At 51.6% G+C, this 22,754-nt stretch overlaps 1 long non-coding RNA gene across 2 annotated transcripts; it reads right to left on the bottom strand.

Moving 5' to 3' along the window:
- Positions 1 to 1,564: 1,564 nt before the first annotated feature.
- Positions 1,565 to 21,775, bottom strand: LOC139078273 (uncharacterized). Of its 2 annotated transcripts, XR_011531174.1 has the most exons (4): positions 21,311 to 21,712; positions 16,545 to 18,251; positions 8,576 to 8,640; positions 1,565 to 8,153 (listed from the first exon to the last, which is right to left on the bottom strand). It is a non-coding gene; the product is annotated as an uncharacterized lncRNA (long non-coding RNA). The 2 variants fall into 2 exon arrangements; XR_011531173.1 differs by lacking the exons at positions 1,565 to 8,153; positions 8,576 to 8,640 and having other exon boundaries at positions 13,238 to 18,251; positions 21,311 to 21,775.
- Positions 21,776 to 22,754: the final 979 nt, after the last annotated feature.

Here is a 22,754-nt window from a genome sequence, read left to right as displayed (position 1 = left end):
TCTGGGCGGAGGGCTGCCCGCTCCACTTCCTGCCTCCCGCCTCTGGTTAGACGTCTGCCCTTTTCTCCTGAAACCCAGACCTCCGTGATTCACCAGGCTGCTGGGGAGGGCCCGCCACGCCCCGAGGGTACTGTCCTCGTCGGAAACGCAAGATTTCCCTCGTGGGACTCCTGTCCTGGGCGCTGTAGGATAGAATCGATTCGGGTCTTGGAATGGTTTTCAATATTTCCCAAAGTTGCAAGGAAATCCTGCTCAGACTGGACTCAGTGGAGCACAGATTCCGTGGTGCATGAGTGTGTTGAATCACGCGGATTTCTGGACCCATCTCCGAAGGATTCGGATACCAGGAATCTGTCTTTTTCACCAGCAACCCAGTTACTTCTGTACCTGGGGTCCTCGAAGCACATGCAAGGAGGGCTGGCGGGGATGCCTTGCTGCGGTTCTGCTTTAATCCGTCCAGCTCCGGGCCGGGCACGTTATGTGGATGGAGACCGTGAACTCTTTGGGGTCAGGAAACCTAGACGGCTGAACACCGTTCCCGTCTCAGGCCTGCCCAGAGCAGCTGCCTGGGGTCACTGGTTGATCCCAGCTCCTTCCTGAGCGCTTGTGGCAGGCACGGTGCCTCGCATTCCAAGTACACATTCCCATTTAATCTCTACAACAACCCTACAACATAGGCACCTTTGTTATTCCCATTTTATAGATGAGGAAACCGAGGCGCAGAGAGGCAAAAATCACTCGTCCGGAGTAGCGTTGCACATTGGTGTGGAGGCCAGCATCTAACCCAGTCTCCAGGGGGTCGCTTGCTTTGCAGACAGGCTTCCCGGGTCCAAATTCCAGCTCTGCTAAATACTAGCTGTGCAACCCTGGGCAAATTACCTAACCTCTCTCTGCCTCTGTTCCCTCCTTTGTAAAATGAGGCTAATAAAATTACCCACCCCGCAGGGGCAATGTGAAGAGTGACAGGGTATATATAATGCTTTTAGTACCGTCAGTGTATCAATACGTATTAGCCCTCATTGTTATGTACCTTCAAATAATAGCCAATGGAGAGGTAAATAAGTTCTTATTGAATAAATGCAATTGGTTTAATAGACAACGTCTTTAGAAACTGTGAGGGAGGGTGGTTCCTCACGGGTGCCCCTTCTGGGGATAAGTTTGGGAACCCTACGCTTGGAGGCTGCCCAGTTCCAGTCTTGATCCACGTCTCTCTCCAGGCTCACATATTCTTCCTGCCCTTGTTTATCTCAGTGCTCGTCCATCTGAACTCACAGAACTGAGAGCTCCTCAGGGGGACAGAGAACAGGCCTGGTTCATTCCTGTCCCCGAGGGCTGGGCTAAGTAAGTAAATAAATCAAATGCCCGTCTGGAGCCCAAGTGGCCCTCAGGCCTGCAGGGATTGCCACCCAGTGACTGGGGCAGCGTTTGAGTGGGGCCGAAGCTATGCACAGGATCTTGTAGGGGGGTGCAGGGGGCCGCAGAGGCTCGAGCAGGGTTCCAGTTTGGGCTGTTTCGTGGCTGTATTGGTTTCCCAGGTCTGGCGTAACAAATCCCCACAAATGTGGTGGCTTAGAACAGCAGACATTTATTTTTGAAGTTCTGGCAGCCAGAAGTCTGAAATAAGGTGTCGGCAGGGCCACACTCCCTCTGAAGGCTGTTGGGGGGGACTCCTTCCTGCCTCTTCCAGCACCTGGGGGCGGTGGCAGCATCACTCCAGGCTCTGTCTCCATCTTCCCGGGATTTTCTTCTCTGTGTCTTTTCCTCTTGCGGCTATCTGATCTCCGTCTGCCTCCCTCTTATAAGGATACCTGTCATTGGATTCGGGACCCACCCTGATCCAGGATGATTTGTCAATCCCAGGTGATCCAAGATGATCTCATTTTGAGATCCTTAAATTAATTACATCTGCGAAGACCCTTTTTCTGAATAAGGTCATCTTCCAGGTTCTGAGGGTGAAGACTTGGACATATCTTTCTTGGCTGCCCCCACTCAACTTACTACAGTGGCAGAGGGTAAATTCTTCACATAGCAGCAGCCAGAGAGAGATTTTAATAATTGGGTCATGAAACTCTTCTTTGTAAAACCCTCCAATAGTTTCCCATCCTTTTTAGAATGAAACCCAAATAAGTCCTAACCCTTGCCCCTGGCACCTCCTCAAACTCTCTCCTCTTCTTGCATTCCACTCCAGCCCAGTCCTCTAATATATTGAACTAGTTTCTACCTCAGGACCTTTGCACCAGCTGTCCCTTCTACCTGGACCACTCTTCTTGCAGATCTTCTCACCCTTTAGGTCTCAGATCAAATGTCACTTCCGCAGACAGGTCTTCTCTCACCACCCTTTCTAAAATAGCCCCGAGTCACTCTCTACCACAGACCTTGTTTCTTACATCGTCACACTCATCTTTGTCTAAAATTCCCCTGCTCAATTGTTTGCCAGCTTGCTTCCTTCTCCTGCCCCCCCCGTAATGTTCCATGAGGGCAAGGACCTCGACTTCTTGTTCGTGTCCCAAGCGCCTGGTATTTGGCCTGGTGGAGGGACCCAAGGTGCTGGCTCTTCCACCACTCTCTGAGGCTCAGCTTTCGTGGGGAGGGCTCTGCTAGCTCCTTGCCGAGGCCTGGAACCCCCCAGACGTGATGGTGGCGACTGGGCATCTTTCAGTGATGGCTGGTTAGAGAGTAAACAAAGTGTGTCGTGACAGCTGAAACCTTTTCCTGGCAGGCCTGCCCGAGGATGGCCCCACGCGGCTTCTCGGGCCTTCCCTTCATGGATTTGGCTAATGGAAGAAATCAATGACCCATTAAACTTTTAAAAATGTCCGAAAGCGTTGTCAGTGGAGAGGGATGGCTGTTTACCAAGGCTCCAACGGATAATCGACTCCTAAGCTAGCAGCATCAGCAAGTTTCCCGCTAAAATCTGGCCCGGGCTCTTTTCTGGGAGACGGCACGTGCTGAGGGCTGGGGATGCAGAGCGAGACCCAACTGTCCCTGATGAACGGTGGCTTCCTCGGGGAGGCCGCTCCTGACGCCTCCTGCTCCACAGAGCCCCATCCCTCGCTCCCTTCTCTTCTTAGCACTCAGCGGCTGTTCGAGGACACCCCTTCTCCTTCCTGGCACCACGTGGTGCTAGGTCATGTGTCTGTGTTCTGTGCTTATCTCCATCGCTAAACGTGAACTTCATGAAGAAAAGAGACAAGTTGATTTGCTTCAGTGCTGTCTTCCTCAAGCTACGGGTCATTCCCAGATGAGCCCAAGAGTCCTCGGAAGGTTCCAGAAAGCAAGTTGACAGCACTTCTTTCCACCTCGTGGACTCGGAGCTCCGGGGTCCTCAGGGTCACCCAGCTCCCTCTGTGCACCAGGGAGGACACAGGGCCGGGAAAGGAAGTGGCCCGTCCCTCTCAGATTCGCACACGCTCTCCTAACAGTTTGGGCGCCTTGACTGCTGGCTGATTTGGGGTCAGCCAAAGACCTTCCCTGGGATGGGTCACTCCCCGGGGGCCAGGCCCGGGCCCACAGCGCCGGAGACAGGATGCGCAGAGTTCGGCCGCTGGCCACTGGCAGCACTCAGCCCAGTGTTATCTCGTGTTTTACATTTCCCAGCAGCCCTGCGAGCCTGCTGTTACCCACATTGCCGATGAGAACACGGCTGCTCAGAGAGGAGAGGGAGGTGAAATCCGGGAGCATCCAGATGCAGGATGCTGGCCTGGGCACAGCGGGCAGAAGCTCCTAAAGCCTGCGTCTGCTACTTGTTAGCTTTCAGGCCTCAGGCAAGTTGCTTAACCTCCTGGTGTCAGCCCAGATGGTTTCCAGTGAGAAAAACCCGACTGAAAGTGGCTTTCACAAAGTGGGGAATTTGCTGCCTCATGAAACTGGGAAGTCCAAAGAGGGCTTGCTTCAGGCACAGCCGCATCCAGGGGCTCCAACAATGTCATCATAACTCTGTCTCTCTAGCTCGCTTATCTGCTTCCCCCTCTTTAGATTTATCTCAGGCAGGCTCACATCCTGCCAGCTCAGCAACCCTGATGGAAAGAGGGCTTCTTTTCCCTGGTGGTCCCAGCAGAAATCCTGGCCTTGAATCTCATTGGTCCAGTTGAGTCTCATTTGCCATCTCTCTGTCCAAGGGAAACATTGGCAAATGAAGAAACTGAGGCCCAGAGAGGTCAATTTCTTAACCAAGGTCACACAGCTATAAGTAGGGAAGTGGGATTTAGATATAGGCAGTTTGGTTTCAGCATCTTTACTCTCAGCCGTGATGCTACACAGTCTCTCCAAGAACTCCCATGAGCTCTGAATAAATAATAATAACAATGAAGAGATAATGATAGTGATCATAATTATTACTTACAACAACACGGTGAAGCCTGCACTATTATTATTCCCCATTTGAACTGAGGCACAGAAAGGTTAAATAACTTGCCCGTGGTCACACAGCTAAGAAATGGTGGAGCCAGAATTTGAACTCAGTTTAGCTTTAGATGCTGCTTCCGGTTCTGAAATTTGATCAAGATACATGAATTCTGCACTGTTTCAGAACTCACAGGAAGGTTAGCAGCCCAGAAGCTCCTCGCTCACGTCCTCACTGGGTTCTTCCCCAGCCTTAGGAAGCCTACCGCACCCTCCACCCCCAGAAAATATTCTAGACTTTACTCCAAGCCTTTAAAAATGGATACGTAAATCTAATCCAGAGCTGTCTGTCCCGCAGGGGTGACTGCCCAGTTGGGGGAGGAGACGGCGCTCGCGGGGAACTGGGGTCACGTGGGTTCTGAGAAAAGACGCTCAGAGGCATAGAGGAAGGTTCGAGGAGGGAAGTTAGACCCAGGGATGGAAACTAGACCTGGCCCCATGCTTTCCTCGCCGCAGGGTCTGGGAGGGTTCCGGAGGTCCCTGCAATGCCCTTCAGTTTAGAGGGTTGGAGGCGGGGGGGACACTGTTGTCACGCACGTGGTGGTTCTGGGCGCAGGTCCCGGCATCTGGCTGACCTGAGCTTGTGTGACCTTGGACAAGTTTCTCACCCTCTCTGATGCTCGCCTTCCCACCTTTCACGTGAAGGCAGGATGTGACAGGTGGACGAGAGAGTGTCGCAGCCGGGTCTCTAGTTCACGTGGCTGTTGTTATTAATATTGGGTAGGTCGCTGAGTGGAGAAAGCAGCCTGCCGAGTGCCTCCAGGCGTTTTCACAGCGTACACTGCAGCCGCTGCTTTGCAACTCCAGTGTTTGTCCTGCTGGCGGAGGTGAGCAGGGCCGGCTCTTGGGCACATGTGCAATCATCGCGGTGGCGCAGGGCCCCACGCTCAGCAGCGCCTGCACCTGGCTTAGTGCTCTGCCACTGCTGTCTTGAAATTCTTAATATTTTTGAACGAGGGGCCCTGCATGTTCGTTTTGCACTGGGCCTCGCAAATCATGCAGCCGGTTCTGGAGGTGAGGTCCAGACTTTCAAGTTCTTGAAGTGGGTGAGGAGCAGTTGCTGTCTTTGGAGATGGAAATGGTCTTCCTCCTTTATTCTGGGAGGAGCCACTGCTCTTGGGGGAAGTTCTAAAAGTGACCTTATAAGTCCTAAAAATGACTGGATAAGTGACCTTATCCAAATACAAATTCCCCATATTGAGTTGTTCACTACTGTTTAGTAACAATAATTGTAACAGCTACATGTGTAGGGCGTTGACTGTGAGCCAGGCTCTGTGCTAAGCCAGCGCTTTACCTCCATTATCTCTCTAGATCTTCCCAACAACCCTGTGAGTTCTGTCATAGCCTCATTTCATAGATGAGGAAACAGAGTGGTTATGTAACTTGTCCACTGTCACACAGCACTGATGGCATAATGTCTATAAGTTGAGCATCTGTAGCAGGACAGTGGCCTTAGAGAAAAGAAATTAAGTTCTAAGCTTTAGCTAGAAGCGTTCCTGGTAGTCCTTGGAAGAGATGTGTGTCTTTTGGGTGAAGAATTTGCTCCGGTAGTTTTTGTATTTGGAGATAGAAATGGTGTTCCATTGGAGACCCAACTGTGCAGAGAGGGAGGGGCTGGCCTGAATGGTTCTTCCCCTTGTGTGGGAGGGAGACCCACAGAGAGGACCCACCCGTGGAGTGACCCAAAGCAGAGGCACCCAGACTTGCGGGGGGAGTGTGCTTACGACTCTCACACTGGCCTCCCCTGGGCCACGGGGACCCACACAGTGGACGGAGCTTTCCTCTGAAGAATGGATGTTCCCACTGCCTGTAGCTGGGGTAGGTGAGGAAGAGAGGGCGCTAAATTCTGAAGAGAAAGGGTTGGGAAGCCCCCCTCCGTGGGAGGTAGGCTGGCTCCCACAACGCGGCGGCAGGCTGGCGAGAAAGGAGCGTGACGACCAGCACGAGGGACAGCCCAATGCAGGCTCACGGGCTCCAGGCTGTTTACAACTTCATTTTGCATTTTCCTTTTCTGCATTGTAATTCCCACCTGTTATCGCCAAGGGCTCAGTAAACTTTCGTTCCCTGCTATGGGCTCGTCTTAGCTTTTGGGTAAGATAGTAATGTCCCCAATGTCAATTCTCCTCTTCTTTCGTAGAAATAGGATTATAGCCGTGCACGTGGCTTCCCAGCTAAAGGCTACATTTCCCAGCTTCCATTGCAGCTAGAGTTGCCGTGGACTAGATGCCGGCCAATCAGATGTGGGTGGAAGTGACGTGGTCTACTTCTCAATCATGCCTTCAAATGCCCAGGGGATTGGGCAGGGGGTGGGGGCAGTTCTTTCTTTCACCTTTTCCTCTATCCTGCTGCCTGGAATGGGACACAGTGGGCTCCAATTTGAACTGTGCAAACAAGGGCAACCTGGAAGGGATGGAAAAGAACAAGATAGAACGAGCCTGGGACCTGGACCCCGTGGGCCTGCCCCGTCATCCCCAGACTGATCACACAAGGACTGTTAGACGAGAGGGACATAAGAAGGACTGATCTCAGCTGACGCGCACGTATCCGTCATCCTGTTGCTTAGAGGCATCATTTTGATTGTCCAAAATTAGCTTCTGCCTTGTGTAAGCCACTGCTAGCTGGAGTCTCAGTTACAGTAATCAAACCTGTATTCTCATTAACCGGGCCATGTTTTGGGGGCTGTCAAGGGAGAGGGCTGGGTACCACCTCCAGGTCAAGATGGTGTTGGAGACAGGAGCAGCGTGTGCTGCCAGCAGTGAAGAGGCGGCAGACAAGGGCAGTAGGAGTCTGGAGACGCACGGCTCACTGCAGCTGCCCAGCAGCCACAAGGGTGGTCCATGGACACGTGGACATCCCTCCTTCTGAGTAACATCCTGCAGAAAGAACCTGACAAAGTCTGGTCTTCTTAGAGTCATGGGGCTCTATAATTAGTCAGATATTAAAGAGGAAGCTGGAAATTTTGGGGACAACTGGGGTCAGAAACAGTGCCCAGTGAGTGTTAATTCCCCTCTGAGGCCAATACTTTTGGTTATTCATCATATCCTTCCGCCTTCTTCTTGGCTCACCCGTTCTAATGGAGCCTGGGACAGTGAGCTGTCCCTTCTCGAAGTCACCTCTGCGGTTAGAGCTTGGCCTTGTGCCACGATTCCCGCCAAGGGGACGTGAAGCAGAGTCTGCCCAGGAGCTCCTGGGAAAGGCGTCCCCTCTTGTAAGAGACACCCGGGAGGAAACGTGCCCCGAGAGCACCTGGGTCCTTGGCAACATTGTTGAGCGTGGAACCGGCCCTGGAACCACCTAGCTCTGGATTTCTTCGTAAAGATCGTAAACATTTTTACTGTTGAAGCCACTTTGGGTTGGCTTTTTTGTTCCGTGCAGCCGAAGGCGTGCTGATACGCTGCCTTTGTCTTCAGCCTCTGCCTTCCTTCTTCCCCGCGGGTCTCAAATTCAGCCACGTTCCTTCCCCAGAACACCGGTTGCTTTGGAAGTCATGGTCTTCTGGAAAGCACCAGCATCAGCTTGTCACCACGGTCCTTCTCGTCTCTCCTTACTTCTTCATTTCGGGAGCGAGATCTCTATCTGGGTGGGGCGAAAGCAGAACTTCAGCCTTCGTGCACGCCTCTGTGGCAGCATGGACCCGTCTTCCTGTGTTGGCCTCAGCAATCCTCGTGTGAGTCTCTCAGCTGGCGAGGTGCCCCTCACAGGCGCGGGCTGTGTAGTACTCATCTTCGTTTATCCCCAGGGTAACTCGGGCCCTGGGCAAGAGGAGATGCTCCTTGAATGTTTGTTGAATGAATATATGAAAGGGTGAATCATCCAAACTTAATTTTATCACCTCCCTAAACAGAGCCCATTTCCCTCCCATGCCGTCCTACATTACTCTAGGACAAGACGCTGCTTGCTGAGAGATAGACCCGGGAAGAAGTCAATCCAGTTCTCAGTTCCAAAGCAGCTTCTAATCCTTCTCTCCTTGCATTGCTCTTAATCCACCCGCGGTCAGCCTCCGCTCCCATTGAGCGCTGAGTTAGCTCTGACCCAGGTCTTCTCAAAAAAAAAAAAAAAAAAGAAAGAAAGGAAGAAAGAAGGAAGGAGAGAAGAAGGAAAGTGTGTTTGTAGGTAAATCATTTCAAGAAACATGGAAGAACTACGGAGAGAAGCAATTCAAAGTGGGCATTACCTCCGCTCAGAGCTGGAACTTCTGGCATTGGCAGTGGGACATTTTTATGTCTCGCAATTCTTTTCCTAATCACAAAAGGAATACGCAATTAATGAAGAAATCTTGAAAAGTGCCCATGAAAACGAGAAGTCATGCTCTTCTGTCCTGCCCGCTCCCAACGGGCACTGTTTCGGTTTGGTGTGCGCGTTTTCCCGTTTCTTTAGCTCCCGCTGCCTCTTCAGCTCTGTCTCCATCTCTGCCTGTGCCTCAGCCCCTCTCCTGCCTTCCGCTCCGTCTGTCTCCCTCTCCCCAGGTCCCTGTCTCTTTCTGTCTCTATCAAACAAGTATGTCCAAGTTCTTCGCCCTTCAGAGGGGTCATCCAGTAAGCAGTCAGCGCAGCCTAATTCCCATCGTCCGAAGCCGCTGGCAATGGAGGCCCCCCCCACCGCCCCGCGACAGTATTTTCTGAGAAACCCGAGTGCCTTGTCCCGGCCCCCTGGCCCTCACTCTCTCCTCTGGCTCTGCCTTGCTGCTGTGGTCCACTCTCCAGCTTCCCTTCCTCTGCACGTAGCACTTAGGAATGCTTTCGGCTGCGAGTAACAGTCCGACAGTCAGCAGCGTAAGCAGATCAGAGGTCACTTACCCTACAGAACAAGAGGTCTGGGGACGGGCATTCACCCGTCCTGCTGCCCGCACCCCCTCAGCCCCCCGTGTCCGGCCGCAGCTCTCTGGCTGAGAGCTTTCTCCGGCCACAGAGTGGGCTGGGCTCACCCTGGGGCCTGGCCGGGAGCGCTGGGGGGCCGTGACTTCAGAAGCAGCCCTCCACCGAGCACACGCGGAGGCTGCGGGATGAGCAGCTCGGCTCCTCGCTCCTCAGGCTGGCCACCTCAGAGGCGTGCGCTTCACGGTCTCCCAGAGGTCCCCAAGGGGAGTGAGCCCCTCTTGCCCAAGTGACAACCTGCTCATGGACGCCCCTCCCTTTCCCTGTGTCACTCCCCACCTGAACGGGTTCTTCCTGAGACTGCCTCCCAACTGGGGGCCTTGTACTCGCACTCTCGTCTCAGAGTTGGCTTCCGAAGGACCTCGGCCTGAGGCTGCAGACTTCTGGCCTTTCCTTCTCTCTAACCGAAAGGCTTCGCATAGAAGCGTCTTCTTCGACTGGCTATGACTCCACAGCAGCGCGTCCCAACTGCTAGTCCTCAAGACGTCAAAAAGATGCCGATTGCAACTGGGGGGCCCCTATTGCACCTGCTTTGCAGCAGGGGCTTTACATACAGAATAAGGCGATGCTAGGGGCCTCCGGCCCTCTGAGTCACTCAGTCCAGGTTCAGAGGTCGCCCAGCAGCTGGGGAGAGCCACTTCAGCAGATCGGCACCCCACGCCCACCCCGTCCCCCAGCTCCAACCCCCTAGAGCCAGAGTCAGGCCTGAATGGGGAATGGGGGGGGGGGGTGTGGAAGAATTTTGAATCAAATCTGAGACTGAAGTTTTTTCAAGTAAATTTTTATTGACCTACAGCTGATATTCAGAAAAATGTACATGTCCTTAAGTAAATAGCTTAAAGAATTTCCACAAACTGGACATACTCACGTAACCAGCATCCAGATCAAGGTACAGAGCTCCAGCAGCCGCCCAGAAAGACACCTTGTACCCCTTCTCGTCATTTGCCCTCCTCAAGGACTACCACCGTCCTGATGGCTGACAGCCTGGATTCGTTTCGCCTGTCTCTGACCTTCACGTGAGCGGGGTCAAGCACTGGTGCTCTCATGGCAGCCTTCTTGGGTCAACACCGTGACCGTGAGATCCACCCGTGTTGGTGGAGTCGTGACTCACTTGTTGAGACTGACATTTTAATCTGAGGAGCTCTGAGTCTTCAGAGCTGAAAGGAGACAGTCTGACAAATTACGGAATCAGAGAGAGGTAGGTCGAGGCAGCATGTCTGGGCACATTCCTGAACTTCCTGTTTCTCTGTTTCTATGGAACCGGGGAGAACATAGATTTCTCCCTCATCAGGTCCCTGTGATGAGCCGGTGAGTCCAAGGGCGAGGTGTTCAGAGCGGCGCCTGGCGCACGGGGAGCGCTCTGCGGGAGCCCTGCTACCAATCCCTCCACTACTTGGGTGTTTTTATATCACCCAGAGGGAAAAGGAGTTTTCAACGATGAGTATTTGATAGTAGTTATTATAAAAATAAAATGATTTCGAGGTTACACCTCGGCGAGTTAAGACATCTCGCTAAACCGGTGAGACGTGTGTCATCTCAAGAAGCACATCAGCCCTGAGGGGTTACTAGATGCTCATTTGACAGAACAGGCCACTGAGGCGCCGAGGGAGAAGAGCTCCCTGGGGTCCCAGAGCGAGTTGGCGGCGCCTCGCCCCTCAGGCCTCGGAATCCTGCTCTCCTCTTCGCCCTTTCACCTGCTGCTCATCTCCTGCTGGGTCCAGCGTCCTCAGCTCCACTGGGGCGACCGCCCCGGGCTGCCGCTGGCATGACCCCTCCATGCCGTGCTGCCTTTAGAACTTACTGGAATGTTTGCTGTGTTGATTTTCCCGTCGACCTGTCCCCCTGAGGCTCAGTCTTTCTTGTGGGTCTCAGGAGCAGCACGTCGTGAAATGCCAGGTGAGTCAGTCGTACTGAGCAAACAGGTTCGAAGGTAGCCCATGGTAGTGGTATGATGGCTGGGGGATGTTGGGGTTTTTTGGCTGAAATTAGTCAACTGAGGGACAGTCATGCACCACATAGTGACATTTCAGGCAACAATGGACCACATATACAATGGCGGTCTCATAAGATTAGTCCTATGTAGTTTGAGCGTGTGGTAGGCTAGACCATCTAGGTTCCTGTGAGTTCACTCTATGGTGTTCGCATGATGATGAAATCACCTGAGGACGCATTTCTGAGAACATGTCCCAGTCGTTAAGTGACATGTGCCTGTGACAGAATCCTCTCACTGCAAATCACAAAATCAGTTCTGGCCACCAGGAACAGAGGAAGAATTTGTGAGAAGGAAGCAAGACACTATAGAAATGGAGACAGAAAGCTCCAGAAGCAAGTTTGGAAAGGACCGCAAACAGGATGCCCTGGGGAATCTGGGTTGCATGAACTGGTTACTGTTGTCCTCAGCCCTGATGAGGTGTCCCTTAGGATGCTTCGGTTGCTAGTAACAGAAAACTCAACTCAAACTGGCTTAGCAGTGAGGGAGCTGGGAGGTGGGGCAGCTCCCAGGTGCATTGACTCAGAGGTTCAAGAATGTCTTTGAGAACCCAGATTTTCTCTCTTTCTTCCCTCTGTCATCCACATGTTGGCTTCATCTAAAAGCAGGGTCCCTCAGTGGCTGCCAGCTGTAATCAGGCTACAAAATCATTAACATCCAGTGGGGAAGAAAGAGAGAAAGTGACTTTCCCTGGCTCTCTGCTAAGGCCAAGGAAGTGTTACTGCCAGAAGCTCCCAGAAAATCTATCCTGGCATCTCCTTGGCCAAACTGGCTTGGGCCTGTTCACCCCTGAACCAGTCATCAGCAGAGGCACCGAGAGGATTTTGGCCTTCAGAGGACATTGGCAATGTTGGAACACTTTTCTAGGTATCACAATTAGACGGGTGTGAATGGCATCTCAGGTGTGGAAGTCAGGGATGCTGCTGAATATCCCACAATGCCCAGGAGAGCTCCTCCCCCATTCATACTCTACAGACAATTATCTGTTGCAGAAGGTCGGCCGTGCAGAGGCGGGCAGCCCTGGCTTGGACTGATCAGCCCTCCTTGCACCTGGGGGACAGCTGTGAGGAGTCACCCACAGTGTCCACTGCAAACTGTTTTTCAGAAATTTTTGTCACTCTGTTCAAGATTCAAGTTTCAGAGAGGGTTTGTTTGGCTTGGCCTGGGTCCCTTGCCCACTCACAGGCTAAGAGAGTGCAAGGCCCCGTGGTTGACCAGTAGTTCCCCTCCGGGAAGCTTGGGATCCTGGCACGGGAAGTGGGAAGGGCTGTTAAACAAGCAAAACCATACAGAAAAGCCCACCTCAACTTCTCTAAGAAGGTTAAGCTCTTGGTGCTGCCAGAGGGGACAAGTTTCACGTCTTAACTGAAAACCCACAAAACTGTGACGCACTTCCTCAGTGATGCTCCCGCCAAAGAATAAGAGGGAGGTATCCCAGAGTGACGCAGGGGGGCGGGGGGCAGGCGTCCTCTGGGGTGGCGTGGGGAGAGGCGGGCAGAGGAAGAGGGAGGGACGCCTTAGCTGGACTTGGAAGATGACTGTCATCAATTCCTTCCCTTCAGATGTGGCGTCAACTCTTCCACCTCCTTGAATCTGGCCTGGCCTTGACCTTGTGTCTGTTTTGACCAACAGAACATGGTGGAAGGGATGCTCCCCCAGTTCTGGGCTTCCTGCCTTGTGTAGCCCTGAGCCGCCATGAAAAGAATTCCCGGCTACTCCAGTGGACGAGCACTGAGGCGCCATCTTGGGCACCTAGGCCAAGTCAAGATGATGTCAACCCTGCGGCCCACGGCCTGCAACTGCCTCAGACCCCAAGTGAGAACCGCACAGCTGAGCCCACCGAACCCACAGAACTGGGATTGACAACAAGAGATTGTTGTTTTTAAGCCACTAAGTTCTGAGGTGGTTTGTCATGCATCACCTGATAGCCAGAATAATATATAAATATAATATACGTATATAATTACTTCTATTTTCATATTTACTATTTTAATTAAAGTATTGTTATTATAAAAGTAATATAAAAGTGCTGTAAAAAATGGAGAAATGTAACACCACCCTGGTCACACGGATTTAACCCCAATCACAGTCACTATTAGCATTTCGGGGTGTATTCTCCCAGATTTCTTTCCTATGGAAGCTTTTCATACAGCAGTTCAAGAGCATCTTTTTTTTCCCTTTACCATTATGTCATCATCGTTATTCTGCGTTGCCACAGCAAACTACACTAATAATTCTATTAATAGCCACTTAAAGTAGACAGAATAATAGTCCCCACAAAGATGTCTATACCCTCATCCTTTGAATTTATAAATATGGTACTTTAGGCGACAAGAGGGACTTTGCGGGTGTGATTAGGGTAAGGATCTTGAGGTGGGGAGATGAACCTGGACCATCCAGTAAGCCCAGTGTAACCACAAGGGTCCTCGTAAGAGAGAGGCGGGAGGGTCAAAGTCAGGGAAGGTGATGCGAGTAAGGAAGCAGGGCCAGAGAGGGAGCAGATGATGCCACGCAGTTGGCTTTGAAGATGGAGGATGTGACATGAGCCAAGCAATTCGGCCTCTAGAAGCTGGAAAACAGGGAGCAGATTGTCCCCTAGAGCCTCTGAGAGGGATGCAGGTCTGCTGAAACCCGGATTCTAGCTTCGTAAGACCCACTTCTGGACTTGTGACCTCCAGAACTGTAAGGTAATGACTTCGCGTTGCTTTAAGCCGCTGAGTTTGTGATAATTTTTGGGAGCGGCCATAGGAAACTAACGGGTCAGCTGACTGAGCATTTTACACACTGTCTCTTACTCATCCTCACAACCCGCCTGTGAGGCAGGTCCCGTTACCATCTCCACTTTAGAAATGAGGAAGCTGGTGCTCAGAGGGATGAAGGGACTTCCTCAGGACATGGGCTGGCCCCGCCCTTTATGGCTCCGCTTACAAATACCAATAGTATAGGGTTTATCTGGACTCGTGTGAACATACAGACGTCAGTCGAGGCCTCTGTTGTGGCGCCATCTTTTTTAAGTTGTTTGTTCCATTGTTAGCGTTGTGCCTTCTCGGAAGTCCCCACCAGCCATAAGCTGAAAACCGCAGTTTTGAAATCGAAAGGGGGCATTGACTCACTGGCTTGTATCATTATTGGCACCAAAGTGTCTCATTTAAAACAATGAAATCCCAATTCACTTTGGGGTTTGGACAGGCCACACGTGACTTTGAAAGTCTGCCTGAATCTTAACTGCGTGTCAGGCTCCCGCACTGGAGACCGGGTTACAATGACACATTGAAGGGAGACCTACAGAGCGTCTGAAATAGAATCGAGACGCAGCGCGTCCGCAATCTGAAGATGATGCAGTTTGAACAAAAAGGATTCTTTTTTGCCAGCTGAGTTTCTGCCTCTTTCGGCAAGGTTGGTCCACCCGTGAGCCAAGCTCGCAGAGCCAGGGCTGAGGGCCAGCAGGGTGCCCCGACTGCGCTTGCCTTGACCTGTTGGGAACAATCCTTTTTAACGTGCTGGAAAACAGTCATTCCTCACACCCAACACCAAACGTCTACGTTTCTCTAATGTTCTCCCAGCTGCTCACAGGTCCGTGTGGTGGGAAGGGTCCCAGGCTCTCACTCGCTGTTACACAGGTCCCCTCTGGGGTCAAGATTCGCTTCAGAGTTCTCACCAAGCTTGATTCCCCCCAAATGTGCAGCTGGTAGCGCTACTGTCGAGTCCTCCGAAATATTGTTTTTCACTCTTTTTTAAGACATAATGCACCTACAGTAAGATTTACCCTTCTTAGTGTCCAGTTTTGTAAGATTGAACATCTTATGATGCACAAAACAGTCTCCACGACAGAAAAACCCAGCCCAAAGTGTGTCAACAGGGCTGAGCTGAGACCCCTGCATCACGGCTGCGGTCAAGGAATGGCCCTTGGTTGGCGGCCTTGCTCGCGCATCTCACTTCCCCATTGTGAGATCCACGCCCCCCTTGCCTCTCCTGTGTGCAGATAGTTGTGTAATGTCTCTTTTCCCTGCTCTAATATGAACTCTAAGGGGCAAGGATTTTGTCTGTCATATTCTCTATGTGTTGCATACAGTAGGTGCTTAATAAGTGTGTTGACTGAATGAAAGTGCCAATGAAAACCATCTTTCGTAAAGCACCTTTTAAATTTGAGGACACCAGCAGACTTCTCTTAACTTCTGTCTTGATACCTCTCTAAACATGTTTTGGGGAAAAAATAGATGTATGAGAAAGACAGAGAGAGAGAGAGAGAGAGAGAGAGAGAGGGAGGACATCATCTTTGTAGAGGAAACCTGAGCTGGAAGTCCAGCACTGCCACTCAACAATTACCACCTAACCCAGAGCAAGTCACATACACTCTCTGAAGCCCTGTTTTCTCATCTGTAAAACAGGAATCATAGGGGCCAGGCCAGCCCAGTGGCGCAGCAGTTAAGTTCGCATGTTCTGCTTCGGCGGCCTGGGGTTCGCCGGTTCAGACCCCGAGTGCAGACCTACGCACTGCTCATCAAGCCATGCTGTCTGTGGCAGGTGTCCCACATATAAAGTAGAGGAAGATGTGCATGGATATTAGCTCAGGGCTAGTCTTCCTCAGCAAAAAGAGGAGGATTGGTGACAGATGTTAGCTCAGGGCTAATCTTCCTCAAAAACAAAACAAAACAAAACAGGAATTATAAAAACAAGATTAAATGTGCTAATGGATATCAAATGCCCCGTAGTTTGTAAATGTTACTTTTGTACTTTCTTCCCCTTTTCCTCCTTCTCTTGAGTTTCCTGGTCAGCATCGGTGCCACTGTCGGCCCCTTCGGCCCATCCCAGAGGACGGCCTGCGGCTGGTGGACAGCTCTACACGTGCGTGTGGTTTCCGACCTCCAGCATCTGCATCGCTGTCCAGCACCCGCGTGCTCTGTGTGCGCGTAGCAGGTCACGAGGGAAGTGCCTGGGGGCTGGTGGCCCTACGCAGAACCTTCAACCATCGAGAGACCGGGGTTGTGCGTAAATGTCCCAGCTTCCTCACCACTTCGGGGGACAATACTGAAGTGTACACCACACCATCGCCCAGAGGTGCCCACTGGCACCGAGCCCCAGGTGCCCACAAAGGTAACCAGCTCAAGGACTCCCCCTTTCTTGGTGGTCCTCCCTCCCCAAGCTCGCTTTCCCACTCGTTCTCCCTGGGATCGTCTCCCACCTAGACGGCTCACCCCTGGGGAGTACCGGTCGCCATCTGTGCCCCTCGGGTTTTCCATTTGCCCAGCTTCATCCAACTTCTGGGGGCCGGCACCTACCTCCTTCTGCATGAGTTTGGGCTTTTTCCTGGCTGATGGAGTCAAGCAGGCTAGAGGCGCTGGAGAATTCATGCTCCCTCCCTTCTGCCCAGCAGCTGTCAACCATCGCACAAGGAGGCTGAGTACAAACACCCCAGCCCTCTGGTCCATCAAGCAGGGTCCCTCTGAGAGGCGTGCTCCACACCGGGTGGCTCCAGCTGCCCACAGTAGTAACCGTCCTGATAACTTGCTTGATTTTGTTGTCCTCCCTTTGCTGGCTCACTTTCCTCTTCCCTACTGGTATGTCATTCGCCTTCCTAATAAATTATTCGTCCTCGAATCTTTGTCTCAGGGCCCACCTCTGGAGAAACCCAAACTAAGGTACGAGCTCTGCCTTTGGGGGTTTCCAAACTGAGATAGCAACTAGCTGCAAGGGTAAACAGTCCTGTTTTAGAACTCCCCAAAAGAACAGAGTGGCACATGCTGTCCTTCCAGTAAACAGCGCGCCTGTAATAATGCAGACGACTCCTCTCGCTGGGCAGAAGCATCTCTCCCATGGCATTAACAAGCCACCCCCCCACTCCACCCTTTGGTGCATAACTGCCCCCTTTACTTCAAATGAACTCCTTTGCTGTGTTTCACAGGAAATTACCGAAACACAGAGGACACCGTCGGTAGCTTTGGAAATGTCCTTTCCGTCTCCAGCCGGGGGCGTCTCTTGCTGCGATTTGTTGAGTTACTTTCTGGGGATAGTCACGCGTGTTGAACGTTGGCAGGAAGAGCTAGCCGGGCTCAATACTTTCATTTGCCAAAAAGAAATTGTGCAGAGCGGCTGATGAGAAATCCCACAGCAACTCCCCTCCAGGGCCCCCGATGCTTTATGTTATTTTCTAAATTTTCTTTCTTTTCATCCCATGAGTTTGAAGGATGCTGGCTAATTCAGGGGCCTCCTGCATCGATTGCATGCTCTTCTGTGCCAGGCACCCTGCCTTTCCGTGGGAACCATGTGGGAACTTTCCGTAAGTTCTTTCTGGCCAGGGTGTTCCTGTGACACCCTAGCCCAACAACAAGCAAGGGACTTAGCACCAGCCAATCAGAGCAGCCAAAGCACAACGGCCACCATGACTGGTTCAGGGAAGGGCATGTGGTACAAGTTGGTCCAATCAGAGTTCATCTCAGGATTTGTGTGGTGGCTACTAGGAAGCAGGTTGCTGCATCCCTTGTGAGCTTGGCGTGGCCGGGATGCTGACGGGGAGCTTGGCTTACCAAACATCTCAGTTCCAGGGGGGTTTTAGACGTTGAGTTTCTTCTCACCAAACACTGCTCCCTACTGTATGCTGTTCAATCTCCCTGGAGAGCAGAGTCCTTAACAGTATTTTTGAGCAGAGTCTAACTTTCCAGTCACTGATGCTTGTTTTAAAAAGCTCGGCCTAAAATAGTTCCAAAATCTGTTCTAAATAGTTCTAAAATCTGTTTTAAATCTTGTATTGGTCAGGATATCAGTGCAGCTGCTGTCATAAAAGCGAAAATAACTATCTTGAACAAAATAAAAGTTTAATCTTCTCCATGGAACAGCCCAAGGGTTCGTGTCCAGTGGGCCATGGTGGTTCCATGTCATCTGGGATTCAGACTCTGGCTGTCTTGTTGCTTGACGTCCTCAACAGGTGGCTTCCACTTTCTGGTCTAAAAGGGCTGCTTTAGCTCCTGCCATCGTATCCATATTCCTTCCTGCAAGTGGAAACAGGAAAAGGGGAGGGAGAAGTCACCTCTGTTCCTCCCAGTGGCACGACCCAGAAGCTGACAGTCACAGCAGGGGATGCAAGCTCTGGTCCCCAGCCCCCTCCTCCTGCAGCCTTCTCCACGCTGCTCTGTGACCTATGTGGACAGCAGCAAAGGGCTCTCTTGCCCTCTGGCTCCTGATTGGATTTAATCAATGAGAGACAGTGGCGGGAGTTAAGAGGAAGGGAGCAGAGCAGGTCTGGGTACTTATTCCTGCAGCCCTCCTTCCGTCTGTGCCCCTTCAGGCCTATGGTGATAACGCCTCCGCTAGGACTATCTAGGGGTCCGAATGCCCCGTTACTGCCTGGTGGTGATGACACTCCCTCTGGCACTAGCCCTGGGGTGTTGCAGCATCTGTGGGTCCCCTAAATGCCACCTTATAAATAGTCCTCAGCAATAATCCATCGATGAAACGCCCCCCACTGGGACCCTGGCTGATATGAGTCCTCTTAACAGTCCTGGGCGATGGGTGCCTTTATCGTCATCTCTATTTTGTAGATGTGAAACTGAGGACCAGAGAGGTTAAGCGCACTGCTAAAGTCACAGAGCTAGTAAATGGCAGCACCAGTGTCTGAACCAAGGCAGTCTGGCTTCAGAAACCACGTTCTTCACCACCGCACGGGTCTTGGCTTCTCAGAAACGTGAGGAGAGAAGGACCATGCAGTGGATTAGCCCCCAGTCATCATTAACTGCCGAGGGCCTCAGCGCCCCATCTTTTTGGTGAGGGGGTTGGACCAGTCCAGGAGTTGCAAACCCGAGTGCCTGCAGGGGCCACGAAGTGACATAAATGGGGGAAGTGGGCTGGGTCACTGCCGCAAAAAAATATGCCTTCTCCTTTTCTCTTTAAACATGTGGCCCTCTTCGTCTGTCTTTCCTTTCCCCACTAGCACAGAGAACAAAGCACAGAGACACAGTATTTAAACTGTGCTTCTGACTGGCTGACAGTAGCAAAGACTCGGCTCCAGTGGCTTAAACAAATTAGAGATTTATTTCTTCCACGTAGAACCAGGCTGGAGGTCAGCATTCCCAGGGGCAGGTGTCATGATGTTGTTCAGGATTCTGTTTCCTTTCCTCTCTAGCGCAGAACTTCCCTCCTCAAGGTCACAAAATGGCTACTTGAGCTCCAGTCATCATTTTTGCATTGCAGGGAATATGAAGGAAAATGGCAGGGCACCAAAGGGCTTTCTCGGAAGCCCCAGCACCAAGTTCTACTTACAATGCGTTGGCCATCAACCTCAGCACCAGAGACGTTTTGGACTGAATAATTCTTTGCCGTGGGAGGGCGTCTTGTGCACTGTAGGCTGTTTAGCAGCATCCCCGTCTCTACCCACTAGGTGTCAGTAGTGCTCCCTCTCCCCAGTTGTGACAACCAAAACCAGTCTCCAGACGTTGCCAGAGGTCCTCTGGGGACAAAACTGCCCCTGACTGAGAAACACAGAGGCACTCTCAGGTTTAAGAGAAGCTGGGAAACGTGACTTTTGTATATTGCCACCCCAAATAGCGTAGAAGTTTCTATTAGTAAGAAAGAAGTGGAGGTTGGACACTTGGATGGCAAAAAGCAGTCTTTGCTTCAAGAGAACTTGTTCGCTTTCCTCTTGTTTCTACTGAGAGAAACAATGACTTGAGAGGATGATAAACAGTCTTCGTGTCGGGAGTAATAGGGAATGGTGGGGACTGTGGCAAACTGAGAGCAAAGGCCCATTTAAAGGGGAGGCTTTCCAGCCCTGCTGCCAGAAGCAGGTATGGGAGCAGAGTCGCTGGAGCTTCTGTTTTTTCAAGAAAAGCTGGAAATCCGGATTTTTATATGCAATCTCCCTTTTTTTTTTTTTTGAGGAAGATTAGCCCTGAGCTAACATCTGCTGCCAATCCTCCTCTTTTTGCTGAGGAAGACTGGCCTTGAGCTAACATCCATGCCCATCTTCCTCTACTTTATATGTGGGACGCCTACCATAGCATGGCTTGACAAGCGGTGCCATGTCCGCACCCGGGGTCTGAACCCCGGGCTGCCGAAGAGGAACATGCTCACTTAACTGCTGCGCCACCGGGCCAGCCCCCAACCTCCCGTTTTTAAATATTGGCAACTAGTTCAATTTTTATAAAGATTTTTATGAGTGGTATTTGACCTACAGAATGCTAGTTTGCAGTGACTGGTATATATACGTATTTTCAAATTTTATTATGGAAAATTTCAAACATATGCAAAAATAGAATTGTATAATTAACTCCTGGGCAACCACCTTCAACAATCATCCACATTTTGCCGAGATACTTTTTATTCATTCCGCTCAACTTATTCTTTCTTCGCTGGAGTAGTTTACAGCAAATTACAGGACTCTTGTTATTTCACTAGTAAATACACGATAATCGCTATTTTAAAAAACGAAATCACTAAGCTCGTATCACGTCCCCCAAAGTTAACAACAGGATCTTAACACGGAACAGGCGATTCTAAGGGGCCCCCAGCCCTGCCGTCCTCAACTCCCTCAGCTCGAGCTTCTGCTCCACCCCAATCGCCCCCCTCCGGTCCTCTGTCCTCCTGTCACACCTGCGTCTGTCACAGACAGACACACAGAAGCACAGACACACAGATACACAGACACACACACAAGCACAGAGACAGACACAGAAATAAACGAAGACAGAAACACCCACAGACCAACTCACCAAACACCACACACACAGACACACATACGCAGACAGACAGATACACACGGAAACACCCACACGGACACACACGTACGCAGACAGACAGACACACACGGAAACACACACATGGACACTCACACAGAAACACACACATGCTGACACAGACAGACACACACACACGCAGACACACACACATGCAGACACACATGCACTCCTCAATCACCTCTCCGGGAATCAAGCCCACGTCCACATGCAGTGCCGCGAGCCCTTCTTCCCCGGGCTGGACTCGGCGCCTCCCGTTCCCTCCCCGGCCGCCATCTCCTCGGGCTGACTCAGTTTTGCTCCTGAACTGGTGCACTCACCCAGCCCTTCATTTTCTCGTGTGCAAAACAGGGAGAACAATTGCAGCTCTCCTCCGACAGCGATGCGGGGAGGAGCGTCACTGGAGAGTCGCACACTCCTTGTGCAAGTGTTAAAGTGCTTAATAACGACCGTGCAACAGCGGCGACGACGGGCGATGACAGCCGGCAGAAGCTGGAGTCGACAGAGGCCGGGAGGGGCTCTGGCGTCTGAGTCCTCGGGTTCCAGACCGGGATGGCACTGCCGCCCCGAAGCCTCACCCTTGCCCTCTGTTGATGCCTGAAGACGTTTTGGGGGCCTGGCAAGAGAAGAGGGTCAAAATCCAGATTCCCAGCTCAAGCCATTAAGGGAGAAAGATACCTTGCAGCTCGGTTCCTAAATTAGAAGATGATTTCCGAGCGTTTAAACACCTCGCTTTCTCTCTGTCCCATCTACCCCGCTGCACACACAGCTCGGCCCGGGCGGGGCTCGGCTCGGAGGAGGCTGGGCTCGCCTGCAGGAGCTGCACAAACAGGCCTGGCTCCCGCCGTGACCTGCGGGGACGCGCCCCAAACACCCAGGGCACAGATGCCGCTTCGGAGGTTCAGCTTGCAGGCCGCCTGTGGCCCCACACGATGTCATCTCACTGAGTTTGCTGGTACAGACCTTGCCTCGCTTTTGGTCCTTCCCGGAAACTTGGTTTCTCTTGGGGTCACTTGAGTAAAATGTGAATCTGCCTCATTTCTTCTGGCCTTTTCAGGAGAACCAAACTTTCTTGATGTTTAAAAACAGATTTTTAAAAAATCCCTTGCTTGGGGCCAGCCTGGTGGCGCAGCGGTTAAGTTTGCACCTTTGCTTTGGCAGCCCTGGGTTTGCCCATTCGGATCCCAGGTGCGAACATGGTACCGCTTAGCAAGCCATGCTGTGGCAGGCGTCCCACATATAAAGCAGAGGGAGGGGCACGGATGTTAGCTCAGGGCCAGTCTTTCTCAGCAAAAAAAAAAAAAAAAAAATTCCTTGCTGTTTCTTTCCTATTAATGACTAGAGAGGACGGCAGCTGAGTGCTTGAGATAAAAACTTAAGATGCCAGCTTTGAAAACCCAGTTCTTCCTGAGATGACACAAATTTATCATTCCCAAGGGCAGCTTCTGGCCCAGAGTCAATGGAAAATGAGGAATGTTTGTTTCCTGTTGTTCTGCTTTTCAAATACCTATTGGAGGCTGGCACACTTTGAAGATCATTTCACCTGCAAAATAGTCTAAAGTTGAGAAGCAGCCATTTTTATTTCTGCAAAGTGGGCAAGATAATAAAGTAGCAATTACGGTGACGATGTCGTGACAGTAGCGTAAGAGCTGCCACTGACGGGAGCACTAGCTGTGTGCGAGGGATGTGCCTGAGCTTGTCGGTGGCGTTATCTCGTCTCATCTTCCTCCCAGCCCTGCGAAGCAGGTGCAGCTATTATCCCGA

This window comes from Equus przewalskii, chromosome 21 (genome assembly GCF_037783145.1).
Source record: "Equus przewalskii isolate Varuska chromosome 21, EquPr2, whole genome shotgun sequence".
Taxonomy (NCBI): Eukaryota; Metazoa; Chordata; class Mammalia; order Perissodactyla; family Equidae; genus Equus; species Equus przewalskii.
This window is presented reverse-complemented; position numbering and strand designations above follow the sequence as displayed.